This window comes from Brienomyrus brachyistius, unplaced genomic scaffold, assembly GCF_023856365.1.
Source record: "Brienomyrus brachyistius isolate T26 unplaced genomic scaffold, BBRACH_0.4 scaffold92, whole genome shotgun sequence".
Lineage (NCBI taxonomy): Eukaryota > Metazoa > Chordata > Actinopteri > Osteoglossiformes > Mormyridae > Brienomyrus > Brienomyrus brachyistius.
Window position 1 is genome coordinate 735,001 of NW_026042367.1, and position 5,728 is coordinate 740,728.

At 57.0% G+C, this 5,728-nt stretch overlaps 12 non-coding genes and 1 pseudogene across 12 annotated transcripts; all 13 read left to right on the plus strand.

Moving 5' to 3' along the window:
- The first annotated feature begins 63 nt into the window (after positions 1 to 63).
- Positions 64 to 177, plus strand: LOC125727260 (U5 spliceosomal RNA). The gene has a single exon (XR_007388638.1). It is a non-coding gene; the product is annotated as a U5 spliceosomal RNA (small nuclear RNA).
- A 199-nt stretch (positions 178 to 376) lies between these two features.
- Positions 377 to 568, plus strand: LOC125727295 (U2 spliceosomal RNA). The gene has a single exon (XR_007388669.1). It is a non-coding gene; the product is annotated as a U2 spliceosomal RNA (small nuclear RNA).
- Positions 569 to 997: 429 nt separating this feature from the next.
- On the plus strand, positions 998 to 1,111 carry LOC125727261 (U5 spliceosomal RNA). Its single transcript, XR_007388639.1, has one exon. It is a non-coding gene; the product is annotated as a U5 spliceosomal RNA (small nuclear RNA).
- Positions 1,112 to 1,311: 200 nt separating this feature from the next.
- Positions 1,312 to 1,503, plus strand: LOC125727296 (U2 spliceosomal RNA). The gene has a single exon (XR_007388670.1). It is a non-coding gene; the product is annotated as a U2 spliceosomal RNA (small nuclear RNA).
- A 430-nt stretch (positions 1,504 to 1,933) lies between these two features.
- On the plus strand, positions 1,934 to 2,047 carry LOC125727263 (U5 spliceosomal RNA). The gene has a single exon (XR_007388641.1). It is a non-coding gene; the product is annotated as a U5 spliceosomal RNA (small nuclear RNA).
- A 198-nt stretch (positions 2,048 to 2,245) lies between these two features.
- Positions 2,246 to 2,438, plus strand: LOC125727306 (U2 spliceosomal RNA). The gene has a single exon (XR_007388680.1). It is a non-coding gene; the product is annotated as a U2 spliceosomal RNA (small nuclear RNA).
- A 428-nt stretch (positions 2,439 to 2,866) lies between these two features.
- On the plus strand, positions 2,867 to 2,980 carry LOC125727264 (U5 spliceosomal RNA). Its single transcript, XR_007388642.1, has one exon. It is a non-coding gene; the product is annotated as a U5 spliceosomal RNA (small nuclear RNA).
- A 200-nt stretch (positions 2,981 to 3,180) lies between these two features.
- LOC125727297 (U2 spliceosomal RNA) lies at positions 3,181 to 3,372 on the plus strand. Its single transcript, XR_007388671.1, has one exon. It is a non-coding gene; the product is annotated as a U2 spliceosomal RNA (small nuclear RNA).
- Positions 3,373 to 3,798: 426 nt separating this feature from the next.
- On the plus strand, positions 3,799 to 3,912 carry LOC125727265 (U5 spliceosomal RNA). The gene has a single exon (XR_007388643.1). It is a non-coding gene; the product is annotated as a U5 spliceosomal RNA (small nuclear RNA).
- A 199-nt stretch (positions 3,913 to 4,111) lies between these two features.
- LOC125727304 (U2 spliceosomal RNA) lies at positions 4,112 to 4,303 on the plus strand. The gene has a single exon (XR_007388678.1). It is a non-coding gene; the product is annotated as a U2 spliceosomal RNA (small nuclear RNA).
- Positions 4,304 to 4,731: 428 nt separating this feature from the next.
- LOC125727269 (U5 spliceosomal RNA) lies at positions 4,732 to 4,846 on the plus strand. The gene has a single exon (XR_007388646.1). It is a non-coding gene; the product is annotated as a U5 spliceosomal RNA (small nuclear RNA).
- A 197-nt stretch (positions 4,847 to 5,043) lies between these two features.
- On the plus strand, positions 5,044 to 5,234 carry LOC125727310 (U2 spliceosomal RNA). Its single transcript, XR_007388683.1, has one exon. It is a non-coding gene; the product is annotated as a U2 spliceosomal RNA (small nuclear RNA).
- Positions 5,235 to 5,662: 428 nt separating this feature from the next.
- Positions 5,663 to 5,728, plus strand: LOC125727271 (U5 spliceosomal RNA; annotated as a pseudogene; the record flags this gene model as incomplete).

Genomic DNA, 5,728 nt, shown 5'->3' on the forward strand with positions numbered 1-5,728 from the left:
ACCCCGAGCGGGGGCGTCACGGAGGCCCGGCTAGCGGCCACCTGCTGAGCGACGGCTCTGCATCGACTCGGGTCTCTCTTCATCCCGTATAAATCTTTCGCCTTTTACTAAAGATTTCCGTGGAGAGGGATAGCGATGAGTTCACTGTATTTTTGGAGGCTCTGCGCAAGCAGAGCTGCACCGCCGCTGTATCAAAGTAAGACTGTGCCCGGCTTAGCGGCCGGCTCTATCTGCCCAGTGGCGTGTTTCTGGGATCCTCTGGGATCGTGCGTGGTCTCGCCGGGCGCCACCTCCCAGAGAGGCTGGCGAGGACCCAGCCGCGCCGGCTCCGTCGGCGTCCCGCATGCCGGAGCCCGGCGGGGCGCAGTCTGCGGGCATCGCTTCTCGGCCTTTTGGCTAAGATCAAGTGTAGTATCTGTTCTTATCAGTTTAATATCTGATACGTCCCCCATGGAGGGGACCACATATTAAACGGATTTTTGGAACAGGGAGCCGGAAGTGGGGCTTGCCCCGTCCGCTCCACGCATCGACCCGGTATTGCAGTGTTTCTGGGAACGGTGCACCTCTACTGCCCCCTGCTGTTGAAAGACAGAGCTGATCGGTGTTCCGCTTATCAGACCGAGAGCCTGCGCCGCTTGTCAGGCGATCAGCCGGTGTCGTGAGGGACCGACTCTGTCCGTGCGCCGGTCCCAGCTTCCCTCACGTTTTTCTTTTTTTTTTTTTTTTTTTTTTTTTAAATCATAAAAAAAAAAAGCACGGTCATGATATGCTCTCTGAGGGTTGGCAGCTGTGCTGAGGTAAGGCAGGCCGTCATCTTTGCCTTTTGAATTTTCTCTCATGTCTGTTTACATGATTGCTGATCTTTCAGATGCCAGGAGGACAGGGAGGAGTCGGGGCCCCGAGGCCGGTGGCTGCGACGCCCCCGAGAATTCAACCCCGAGCGGGGGCCGTCACGGAGGCCCGGCTAGCGGCCACCTGCTGAGCGACGGCTCTGCATCGACTCGGGTCTCTCTTCATCCCGTATAAATCTTTCGCCTTTTACTAAAGATTTCCGTGGAGAGGGATAGCGATGAGTTCACTGTATTTTTGGAGGCTCTGCGCAAGCAGAGCTGCACCGCCGCTGTATCAAAGTAAGACTGTGCCCGGCTTAGCGGCCGGCTCTATCTGCCCAGTGGCGTGTTTCTGGGATCCTCTGGGATCGTGCGTGGTCTCGCCGGGCGCCACCCTCCCAGAGAGGCTGGCGAGGACCCAGCCGCGCCGGCTCCGTCGGCGTCCCGCATGCCGGAGCCCGGCGGGGCGCAGTCTGCGGGCATCGCTTCTCGGCCTTTTGGCTAAGATCAAGTGTAGTATCTGTTCTTATCAGTTTAATATCTGATACGTCCCCCATGGAGGGGACCACATATTAAACGGATTTTTGGAACAGGGAGCCGGAAGTGGGGCTTGCCCCGTCCGCTCCACGCATCGACCCGGTATTGCAGTGTTTCTGGGAACGGTGCACCTCTACTGCCCCCTGCTGTTGAAAGACAGAGCTGATCGGTGTTCCGCTTATCAGACCGAGAGCCTGCGCCGCTTGTCAGGCGATCAGGCCGGTGTCGTGAGGGACCGACTCTGTCCGTGCGCCGGTCCCCGCTTCCCTCCGTTTTTCTTTTTTTTTTTTTTTTTTTTTTTTTAAATCATAAAAAAAAAAAAGCACGGTCATGATATGCTCTCTGAGGGTTGGGCAGCTGTGCTGAGGTAAGGCAGAGCCGTCATCTTTGCCTTTTGAATTTTCTCTCATGTCTGTTTACATGATTGCTGATCTTTCAGATGCCAGGAGGACAGGGAGGAGTCGGGGCCCCGAGGCCGGTGGCTGCGACGCCCCCGAGAATTCAACCCCGAGCGGGGGCGTCACGGAGGCCGGCTAGCGGCCACCTGCTGAGCGACGGCTCTGCATCGACTCGGGTCTCTCTTCATCCCGTATAAATCTTTCGCCTTTTACTAAAGATTTCCGTGGAGAGGGATAGCGATGAGTTCACTGTATTTTTGGAGGCTCTGCGCAAGCAGAGCTGCACCGCCGCTGTATCAAAGTAAGACTGTGCCCGGCTTAGCGGCCGGCTCTATCTGCCCAGTGGCGTGTTTCTGGGATCCTCTGGGATCGTGCGTGGTCTCGCCGGCGCCACCTCCCAGAGAGGCTGGCGAGGACCCAGCCGCGCCGGCTCCGTCGGCGTCCCGCATGCCGGAGCCCGGCGGGGCGCAGTCTGCGGGCATCGCTTCTCGGCCTTTTGGCTAAGATCAAGTGTAGTATCTGTTCTTATCAGTTTAATATCTGATACGTCCCCCATGGAGGGGACCACATATAAAACGGATTTTTGGAACAGGGAGCCGGAAGTGGGGCTTGCCCCGTCCGCTCACACGCATCGACCCGGTATTGCAGTGTTTCTGGGAACGGTGCACCTCTACTGCCCCCTGCTGTTGAAAGACAGAGCTGATCGGTGTTCCGCTTATCAGAGCGAGAGCCTGCGCCGCTTGTCAGGCGATCAGCCGGTGTCGTGAGGGACCGACTCTGTCCGTGCGCCGGTCCCGCTTCCCTCCGTTTTTCTTTTTTTTTTTTTTTTTTTTTTTTTTAAATCATAAAAAAAAAAAGCACGGTCATGATATGCTCTCTGAGGGTTGGGCAGCTGTGCTGAGGTAAGGCAGGCCGTCATCTTTGCCTTTTGAATTTTCTCTCATGTCTGTTTACGTGATTGCTGATCTTTCAGATGCCAGGAGGACAGGGAGGAGTCGGGGCCCCGAGGCCGGTGGCTGCGACGCCCCCGAGAATTCAACCCCGAGCGGGGGCGTCACGGAGGCCCGGCTAGCGGCCACCTGCTGAGCGACGGCTCTGCATCGACTCGGGTCTCTCTTCATCCCGTATAAATCTTTCGCCTTTTACTAAAGATTTCCGTGGAGAGGGATAGCGATGAGTTCACTGTATTTTTGGAGGCTCTGCGCAAGCAGAGCTGCACCGCCGCTGTATCAAAGTAAGACTGTGCCCGGCTTAGCGGCCGGCTCTATCTGCCCAGTGGCGTGTTTCTGGGATCCTCTGGGATCGTGCGTGGTCTCGCCGGGCGCCACCTCCCAGAGAGGCTGGCGAGGACCCAGCCGCGCCGGCTCCCGTCGGCGTCCCGCATGCCGGAGCCCGGCGGGGCGCAGTCTGCGGGCATCGCTTCTCGGCCTTTTGGCTAAGATCAAGTGTAGTATCTGTTCTTATCAGTTTAATATCTGATACGTCCCCCATGGAGGGGACCACATATTAAACGGATTTTTGGAACAGGGAGCCGGAAGTGGGGCTTGCCCCGTCCGCTCCACGCATCGACCCGGTATTGCAGTGTTTCTGGGAACGGTGCACCTCTACTGCCCCCTGCTGTTGAAAGACAGAGCTGATCGGTGTTCCGCTTATCAGAGCGAGAGCCTGCGCCGCTTGTCAGGCGATCAGCCGGTGTCGTGAGGGACCGACTCTGTCCGTGCGCCGGTCCCGCTTCCCTCCGTTTTTCTTTTTTTTTTTTTTTTTTTTTTAAATCATAAAAAAAAAAAAGCACGGTCCATGATATGCTCTCTGAGGGTTGGCCAGCTGTGCTGAGGTAAGGCAGGCCGTCATCTTTGCCTTTTGAATTTTCTCTCATGTCTGTTTACGTGATTGCTGATCTTTCAGATGCCAGGAGGACAGGGAGGAGTCGGGGCCCCGAGGCCGGTGGCTGCGACGCCCCCGAGAATTCAACCCCGAGCGGGGGCGTCACGGAGGCCCGGCTAGCGGCCACCTGCTGAGCGACGGCTCTGCATCGACTCGGGTCTCTCTTCATCCCGTATATATCTTTCGCCTTTTACTAAAGATTTCCGTGGAGAGGGATAGCGATGAGTTCACTGTATTTTTGGAGGCTCTGCGCAAGCAGAGCTGCACCGCCGCTGTATCAAAGTAAGACTGTGCCCGGCTTAGCGGCCGGCTCTATCTGCCCAGTGGCGTGTTTCTGGGATCCTCTGGGATCGTGCGTGGTCTCGCCGGGCGCCACCTCCCAGAGAGGCTGGCGAGGACCCAGCCGCGCCGGCTCCGTCGGCGTCCCGCATGCCGGAGCCCGGCGGGGCGCAGTCTGCGGGCATCGCTTCTCGGCCTTTTGGCTAAGATCAAGTGTAGTATCTGTTCTTATCAGTTTAATATATGATACGTCCCCCATGGAGGGGACCACATATTAAACGGATTTTTGGAACAGGGAGCCGGAAGTGGGGCTTGCCCCGTCCGCTCCACGCATCGACCCGGTATTGCAGTGTTTCTGGGAACGGTGCACCTCTACTGCCCCCTGCTGTTGAAAGACAGAGCTGATCGGTGTTCCGCTTATCAGACCGAGAGCCTGCGCCGCTTGTCAGGCGATCAGCCGGTGTCGTGAGGGACCGACTCTGTCCGTGCGCCGGTCCCGCTTCCCTCCGTTTTTCTTTTTTTTTTTTTTTTTTTTTTTTTAAATCATAAAAAAAAAAAAGCACGGTCATGATATGCTCTCTGAGGGTTGGGCAGCTGTGCTGAGGTAAGGCAGGCCGTCATCTTTGCCTTTTGAATTTTCTCTCATGTCTGTTTACATGATTGCTGATCTTTCAGATGCCAGGAGGACAGGGAGGAGTCGGGGCCCCGAGGCCGGTGGCTGCGACGCCCCCGAGAATTCAACCCCGAGCGGGGGCGTCACGGAGGCCCGGCTAGCGGCCACCTGCTGAGCGACGGCTCTGCATCGACTCGGGTCTCTCTTCATCCCGTATAAATCTTTCGCCTTTTTACTAAAGATTTCCGTGGAGAGGGATAGCGATGAGTTCACTGTATTTTTGGAGGCTCTGCGCAAGCAGAGCTGCACCGCCGCTGTATCAAAGTAAGACTGTGCCCGGCTTAGCGGCCGGCTCTATCTGCCCAGTGGCGTGTTTCTGGGATCCTCTGGGATCGTGCGTGGTCTCGCCGGGCGCCACCTCCCAGAGAGGCTGGCGAGGACCCAGCCGCGCCGGCTCCGTCGGCGTCCCGCATGCCGGAGCCGCGGGGCGCAGTCTGCGGGCATCGCTTCTCGGCCTTTATTGGCTAAGATCAAGTGTAGTATCTGTACTTACAGTATTATATCTGATACGTCCCCCATGGAGGGGACCACATATTAACGGATTTTGGAACAGGGAGCCGGAAGTGGGGCTTGCCCCGTCCGCTCCACGCATCGACCCGGTATTGCAGTGTTTCTGGGAACGGTGCACCTCTACCTGCCACCCTGCTGTTGAAAGACAGAGCTGATCGGTGTTCCGCTTATCAGACCGAGAGCCTGCGCCGCTTGTCAGGCGATCAGCCGTGTCGTGAGGGACCGACTCTGTCCGTGCGCCGGTCCCGCTTCCACCGTTTTTCTTTTTTTTTTTTTTTTTTTTTTTTTTAAATCATAAAAAAAAAAAAGCACGGTCATGATATGCTCTCTGAGGGTTGGGCAGCTGTGCTGAGGTAAGGCAGGCCGTCATCTTTGCCTTTTGAATTTTCTCTCATGTCTGTTTACATGATTGCTGATCTTTCAGATGCCAGGAGGACAGGGAGGAGTCCGGGGCCCGAGGCCGGTGGCTGCGACGCCCCCGAGAATTCAACCCCGAGCGGGGGCGTCACGGAGGCCCGGCTAGCGGCCACCTGCTGAGCGTCGCTCTGCATCGACTCGGGTCTCTCTTCATCCCGTATAAATCTTTCGCCTATTTACTAAAGATTTCCGTGGAGAGG